Genomic DNA, 8183 nt, shown 5'->3' with positions numbered 1-8183 from the left:
GCATTATTAGACTTCAGGCTGTAGTAGAGATAGTTACCAACAAAACTGCCACAGCCCTACGCCTAATCGGGAATCAGTTGACCCAGCTACGCACCATGGTACTGCAAAACCGTCTAGCTCTTGACTACCTACTTGCTAGTGAAGGTGGAGTGTGTAAAAAGTTAAATTTGTCTAATTGCTGTGTTGAAATTGATGATAACGGTGAACTGTTAAAAAACCTAGCAGACGACATGGAAAAGGTAGCCCATGTCCCTGTCCAAACATGGAACGGGTGGAGCTTTGATTGGCTGACATCTTGGCTTCCTCAGTTTGGGTGGCTAAGAGGTGCGTTGCTGGCCTTTTGCTTATTAATGACAACACTTTGTTTGCTTCCCTGTGTCATACCCTGCATCATGGCCCTCCTGAAACGAACTGTTCAGTCAGTTGTCAGCCGCGAGATGCTTGTGCATTACCAAAAGCTAGCAATCACAGACAATTATTAAAGATAGTTAGAAAGCATCTTAAGGGGGGAATTGTGGTAAAAATACATCATGACCTGGGCCTCTCTTGAGTAATAACTGTATGAGTCCCTCATGATCCCTTGTGTAAGAAGCACGAGGCCTAACGACTGAATTGTGGGTTTCTTTTTCCTTCTTGCTTGCTCTGCATTTTGTAACCATACTTGCCTAATGCCCTGAAGTTACACTAGGGTATAAGGTTACTAAAAGACATTAACTTTGCCGCAGTTCCCCTTTTCTTCTGCGCATGCGACAGAACTTTTTGCCACAGTTCTGCTTTTGAAATACACGTGCACTAAACTTGGCAGGAGATACTAACCAATAGCGAACTAAGCCTCGCCCATAAGATAAGACGTAACAACAAGGAAATTGTGGTACTGCCAATAGTTGTATGACACGCTGTAACCCTTTGTTTATGTAAGCTATAAAAATATAACCTCGAGAGAGGTTCGGGGTCAACACTGCTTAGAGCATCAGCTCCTCTGTTGATATTGCTTGCGCAATCAATAAACTCATGATGGACCCACCCTGTGTGTGACTCTCTCCTGAAGGTGGAATTGGTCTAGCCTCCAGGGGCACGAAACTAGCCGTTTGGGCAACAATAGTTTGTGGGTCTGGGCTGAGCAGTCACAGTGCATAACTTGTCTGAGTCGGTACTGATCCCCTGTTGAGATGCAATGTGCCCCACATATTTTACTGAGGCCTGGCAGAACTGGCACTTGTTGATAGCCAGCTTGAGGCCTGCAGCTTCCAACCGGTCCTTCCATCGTGTTCCTCTAGGGTCTTTCCAAACACGAGAAGGTCATCCAGGTACTCGAGCAGTTGGCTGAGATGTATATCTCCAACCACCTTTTCCATCAATCTTTGGAAGGTGGCTAGAGCACCTGAAATGCCTTGGCATTCTCTCAAACAGGAAGAAACCTAACAGGCAAATGAATGCAGTTTTTTTTCTTTGTTCACCTCTCTGAGGGGAACCTGGGACCTGAGGAGTGGATATTACAACACAGAAAACCATTTACTGCCCCCAAGGCACTCCAGTGCCTCTTGTACCCTAGGGACCATATACTAATCAACAATTGACCGGGCATTTAACACCCTATAGTCAAATACACATATGGATCTTTCCATTCTTCTTCCTTACCATGACAATGAGTGAAGTGTAGGGGCTCTTCAACTCCATGATTACCCCATGGTTGAGAAGTTCTTGCAGGTGGCACTAGACCTCTCCCATTTCAGCCAGTGGGATGCAGTGAGACCATTCTTGAAATGGTCAGGGATTACTGAGGCAAATTTGGTGCTCTACCCACTTGGCCTTCCCCACATCCCGTTCATGGAGAGAGAGAGAACTCCAGCCCAGTGTCGCAACTGCTCCTTCCAAGACGCAGGTGCAGGGGAATCCCTGAAATAAAACTGCTTGGAATCTGTTGGGGTGGTTCCAGGCCGGTTAGCTGAAGCTACTATCTCTGTTTTCCTAAAAGTGGCTAATCTCTGGCCAGGGTGAACCACCACTTCTTGCACTGAGGGACTCCCCACCATGACAGTGATGTGCTCTTGGGCCAGCACCTCAAGAGTAAACAATCCATCAGGCACCTCCAACACCTGAGATCCCTTCCCACAGGGGAGGGCTTCAACCATCATGGCCTCAGCCTCTGGGGACCCTTCATCCAGCTGCAGGCAATGCATAGGGCTCTCTGTCCCTTTGCAGGGGTACTTTGGGGCCTTTTCCCCCACAAACTGTAAATCCCCTAAAGCAGGGGACCCTTCCTCTATGGTCCTCTGTTCCCACCTGGCATAGGTGTCAAAACACCGAGCATGCATCTTTAATTGTTTCCTATAGCTTGGGCCCACCTGATGTTTACAGTACTGGGCCAGTACCTGGAAAATGTGGGAGTTAGTACTTCTTTTTTCTTTTTTTTTCTTTTGTTTTAGGGTCGGAAGGGACCTAATAGATCTTCTAGCCCGACCCCCACTCCAGGGTGGGAGAACAACCCCCAAAAACCCCCCCAAAAAAACACAAACCCTAAAAACAAAAACGGGACTCAAATGAGTCCAGCCAGGTAAGTATCCAGCCTCTTCTTAAAGATCCCCAGGGTAGGGGCCAGCACCACCTCCCTTGGAAGTTGGTTCCAGCTCCTAGCCGCCCTAACTGTGAAGTAGTTTTTTCGGATGTCCAATCTGTACCTCCTCTCCATCAACTTGTGCCCATTACTCCTTGTTATGCAGCGGGGGCTAGGGGAAACAGCGTCTCCCCCCAACCCTTCTGGTTCCCCCTAGTGAGTTTATAGATGGTCACCAGGTCCCCCCTCAGCCTTCTCTTGTGGAGGCTGAATAGGTTCAGGTCCCGCAGTCTCTCACTGTAGGGTCTGCCCTGTTGTCCCCGGATCATGCGGGTGGCCCTCCTCTGGACCCTCTCCATGTTGTCCACATCCCTCCTGAAATGGGGCGCACAGAACTGGACACAATACTCCAGCTGCGGCCTGACCAGCATCGCATAGAGGGGGAGGATCACCTCCCTGGCTCTACTCGAGATGCACCTGTGGATGCACGACAAGGTCCGGTTAGCCCTGCCAACCATGACCTCGCATTGTCGGCCCATGTTCATCTTGGAGTCAATAATGACACCAAGATCCCTTTCCGCCTCCGTGCTCTCAAGTAGGGAGTTCCCCATCGTATAAGTGTGCTGCTGGTTCCTACTACCCAAGTGCAGCACCCTGCACTTGTCCGTATTGAAACACATCCTGTTCCTGTTTGCCCACCCCTGTAACCTATCCAGATCCTTCTGCAATCTCTCTCTCCCTGCTAGCGTGCTCACCTCCCCCCAAATTTTGGTGTCATCAGCGAATTTAAACAGGTTGCTTTCCACCCCAACATCAAGATCGCTGATGAAGAAATTGAACAGCGCAGGCCCCAGGACCGAGCCCTGGGGGACTCCACTACCCACCTCCCCCCAAGTCGAGTATGATCCATCCACCACCACCCTCTGAGTGCGACCCTTCAGCCAATCTGCAATCCATCTGACTGTGTAGGCATCTATGCCACAGTCGCCTAGTTTATTAATTAGGATGGGGTGAGAGACGGTGTCAAAGGCCTTGCTGAAGTCCAGAAAGACTACATCCACCGCGACACCTGCGTCCATGGCCTTTGTGACCTGATCATAAAAGGCAATCAGGTTGGTCTGACATGATCTCCCCCTAATAAATCCATGCTGATTGCCCCTGAGCATCATCTCGGATGCCGGCCCATCACAAATGTGCTCCTTGATGATCTTCTCAAAGAGCTTCCCCAGGATTGAGGTAAGACTGACGGGCCTATAATTGCCCGGGTCCTCCCTTTTCCCTTTTTTGAAGATGGGGACCACATTAGCTACCTTCCAATCGTCTGGCACCTGGCCCAAGCACCACGATCGCTCGTAGAGCCGTGCCAGGGGCCCTGCAATAACCCCAGCCAGCTCCCTCAGCACCCTGGGGTGGAGAGCATCCGGACCCGCTGACTTGAACGCGTCCAGCCCCTCCAGAAGCTCTCTAACCCGGTCCTCCCCAACCTTAATCCGAGCTCTATATCTGCCTTGGCCTTCCTAACAGCCCGCCTGCAGGCCCGAGCAGAGGAGGTATACTCCTCTTTGGAGATTACACCCCCCTTCCACCGGGCGTACGCCGCCTTTTTGGCAAGCAGGCATTCCCGGACACCCTTGGTGAGCCAGGGGGGCTTTCGGCCACTCCTGCCCCCCTTGCTTCTTGTTGGGATGAACACCCCTTGGGCCCCGAGTATCGTTTCCTTAAGGAACGACCACTCCTCTTGGACGCTGAGTTCCTCTGCCCTCAAGGACCCCAGTTCCTCTCCCACTAATCTCCTCATCTCACTGAATACATATAATAAAGGGGGCCTCTGGCTTCTACCTTGGGTCTGGGCACACCAAGGCCGTAGTCGCCACTTCTTTATCAGTCCCCACCACAGATGCAGAAAACCGAATTCTAATTTTAAAATACCTGTGATACAGGTATTGACTTTGACTAGGGCCACATAATCCCAACCTGGACGAGGGAAACAATGGCAAATGGTTAACTTCACAAGAACTTCAGCCTGGGGGCCTATTAACCCTTCAGGTATTATACTTATGGCCATGGCTCAGGAGTCTGATGAGACCCAGGGTAGAACTGACTCCCTTGTTCTGTCCCTTCCTCATTTCCTGACTTCCACAAAGATTTCAGGCTTTGGAAAACCAAGTTGGGACTCGCAGGCCCTGAGCATTCTCTCACCATGTGGCTGTACTCCCCACACTTAAAACATCATCCCATAGCCCTGGATTGGGTCCTAACCCGGAACAGACCCTGGAGGCCTTGGTCAGTTCTGGGAGGCCTTTTGGGAGCTGACCCAGTGATGGCGGCTGCCAGGACTGGAGGTGGGTATCCCTTCTTATCCTCATGGAGCAGCTTCTCCTAGGGAGCCACAGTCATCACCCGGGACACTGGCCCCTTGTACACTGTGGGTTCCTTGGAAGACTACATAGTCTCTCATAATTTGAGGATTTCCTCCTCCTATCGTACCTTCTCCCTCATAAGCTGGGCAAATCTCAGTGGGTTGCTTTTCCACCCAGATAAATTTAGGTCCCTCACCAGGGCTAAACTATAGCACGCACCAAGCTGGACCTGCCAGAACTGAACATGATCTGCATCAGTGGCGGTAAGGGCCCCTTTCTCTACCACCTGCTGCAGCACCTACTCCAACCACATTGGGTAAGAGGATGCAGTCTCTCCTTTTTGTTGGAAAGTCCCAAGCAGTTCGTAATAGGCTCCCCCATGGGAGATGGATTGTCTGAGCAAGCCCCTTAAAATTTGTAGGCATTGTTGCATTGAGATTCTGGGATTCTGCTGCTTGGCAGTTGGTATAATACCAAAAGCAGGCTCTCTCAGCACATCCAGGAGCCAATGTCTCTTTTCCTCCTTAGGAATCTGTCGTGTAATTAAAGTCTCCTGGATGTGGGCAGTCCAGGCCTCAAAGCCTTCCTCCCCTGCAGGGACCGGGAGCCTCCCAGAAAAGATCCTGTGAATCTTATACACAAGTCTGTTGTTGGAAGAGTCAGTCACTTTCCTAAGCACCTGCTTAAGGATGTTTACCCAGTCTGCTGGAGCGGTTGCTTCCCCTGCCCCAGAGGTCCCCTCTCCCTCAGCCCTGGGCACCGTTGGCATTCGACATGATGCTCCTATAGAGAGAGACAGCACCAACAACAATGCTTAATCTGCCACCAGAATCCCAGATGAGCCCCCATAATGTAATCCAGGTACACCCAGGGTGGTGTGCTCTGTCCTTCAATGACAGCGGTGGGGGTCAGGCAACGTACTGATGGAGGGGCTGGCTACTAGAGCAGTTGCCTCTCCTCTCTACAGAGCCAGGCGGGTCCTCCATGCACCAACCCGTGCACCGGGTGAGGCCTGAGTAGCCATGAGACCCAGGGCCAGGTCTCCATGTGCCAATCTACACCCTGACATCCCAGCCACCTGCTGGGTTCACAGGCTCAAGCTGCCTTGAGCGGCTTCTAGAGCCCAATCCCCATGTACCGATTTGTGCACTGCTGAAGCTCAAGCGGGGTCCCAAGGATGACCGTCTCTGGGGGTTCTCTCTTTTCGCTGTCCCTCATCGTCTCTCCCTGGTGTGCTGTGTGCGCTCCCCTTTGTACTCTTCAGGAGCTCCACTCCCAAAGTTCTCTGGACCTGGCTGATGCAGTTCTGATTCAAGTCCAGGTGCTCCTTGCTCCCTACCTTCGGTTGGACTGGAAAATTGTTCTGATATTTGAAACAAGGGCAGCAATTCTCATAAGTTTTAGATCCCACTTGATCAGCAAAATGATATTTATTAAAAGTTTTATATGTATTTTGGTTTTGTTTGTTTGTTTTGGCTTTTTTCCCCCTCTCTCTCGCTCTCTCTCTTTTTCCCCTCTTTTCTGAACCACCTGATTAAAATGTCAAAATGTTTTGGTTTGTTTTGGGGATTTTTTTTTTTTTGTACTTCTCTTAAGGATTTAAGTGCTATTTAGAATATCAGTTTAACAAGATGTGTGTAAAAACTTCATTCAAAGTCATATTTGAATCAGCAGAGACAACTATACCATTGTAACTGTTCAAATCAACCTCCATTATGTTATTTTCTTTCTCTTCCACCCCCCCCAAAGTTTTTCTCTTTCACTATATTTTAACTGCCAAAGTTGTGTCATTTTCATGGTTTGAAGTTAAAACTCCTTTCTATATAACCAGACAATGGTGTTCAGTAACCCAAACAGTATAGTGACATCACCCTTGTGTAAGGTTGATGTCAAGGGGGAATATTTAGCAAAACCCCCCCGTTTTTCTTTTTTTTTTTCTTTTAAAATGCATTTCCTCCCTTTCCCCAACCATTTCTAACTTTTTCTTTCCCTCTCTGTTCCCTATAGATAAGTATAAGTGAGCTAAGACATAGGGTAAGCTTCAACATTTTATTTTGGTAGCAAGTTGTTTTGTTTTTTTTCTCCTTCTTTATATTGTATAATTATTATGTTTTATATTGATTTTTACTGTTCTATATTACTGTTTTACTGGTACTATATGATTTAGGCCTATATATGTAAGTTAGCATAAGTCATGTCAAGTTTCCATTTTGTTTGTCAAGTCTCCACCCTGTCCCCAGTCCCAGTTGTGTAACCCGTGACTCACACCGACCCCTCCTATGTAACGTTGTTCCTGAATGAATGGGGATGAATGAGGGTGCTTGAGAGACTATGGCAGTAGGTCTAAAAATAGCTCCCTCTGAATGACCGAACCATCACCACCAATACCTGGACCAATGACCCAGTCCTTGTAATCATCCTCAGCATTCAAGAAACAGAAGATGAAGCAAGCCACCATTGTGCAAAGGCTGCACATCCTCTGTAAGAACACCTGGAGCCCTCTGGAACAGGACTGACATTGCCTGGACAGGCCCTCCCCAAAGGAGATGAGGTAGTCTGCCCCATAAAAAGGGGAGTGAAGACTGACTCCTTGTGATGCCTTCTCCATCTGAACCAGAACCATGCCACACCACCTATCCACCCAGAGGCCCTGCTGGCAACCCCCCCACTCTGGACAACACCTACTAGACAAAGACCCCTTTCCAGTCTGGATACGTAGCTATCACCCCCCACCCTCTCTTCAACCAAGGACTTGGACTCTGCTTCTCTTCCCTACCTTGACTCCAGCCCTTCCACTGAGTATCTTTCTCCTGCTGCCATTGTGAGTGCTTGTGTGTTTGAACCAATAACTTCATGGGGCTGTGTGGCATGTTGTCTGTTTAATAAACCTGTTATTTGGACCCTTAAGTTGGGTTTTGCTTTACTACGGTTTGGCCCTGCTCCAATCTCTGCTCCTCACTCCTCTAACTTCTGTCTCATTTCTCCCTCTCCTGCTTCTGGCTCACCACCACCTCCAACACCATTCCTGAGCTCCTCTCTGCCTGCACTCCGCCTGTTTCTTTGCCACTGTCTTATCCCCATTGCCTTTTCCCCTGAGCAACCAGGTTTCTGCCTCAGTTTCTTTCCTGGCTGTCTCCCCTTTGTCACCACTTATCTGCCCTTGCCGATATCGCAGCTGTCTGCCTCAGTTTCCAGCCCCAAGCTCCCAGGTCTCTCTCTCTCTCTCTCTCTCTTTTCTCGCTCTCTCTTCCTTGCCCCCAGGCTTTTTT

This window comes from Alligator sinensis, unplaced genomic scaffold, assembly GCF_000455745.1.
Source record: "Alligator sinensis unplaced genomic scaffold, ASM45574v1 scaffold362_1, whole genome shotgun sequence".
Classification (NCBI taxonomy): domain Eukaryota; kingdom Metazoa; phylum Chordata; order Crocodylia; family Alligatoridae; genus Alligator; species Alligator sinensis.
Note: the sequence above shows the minus strand (reverse complement) of the source record.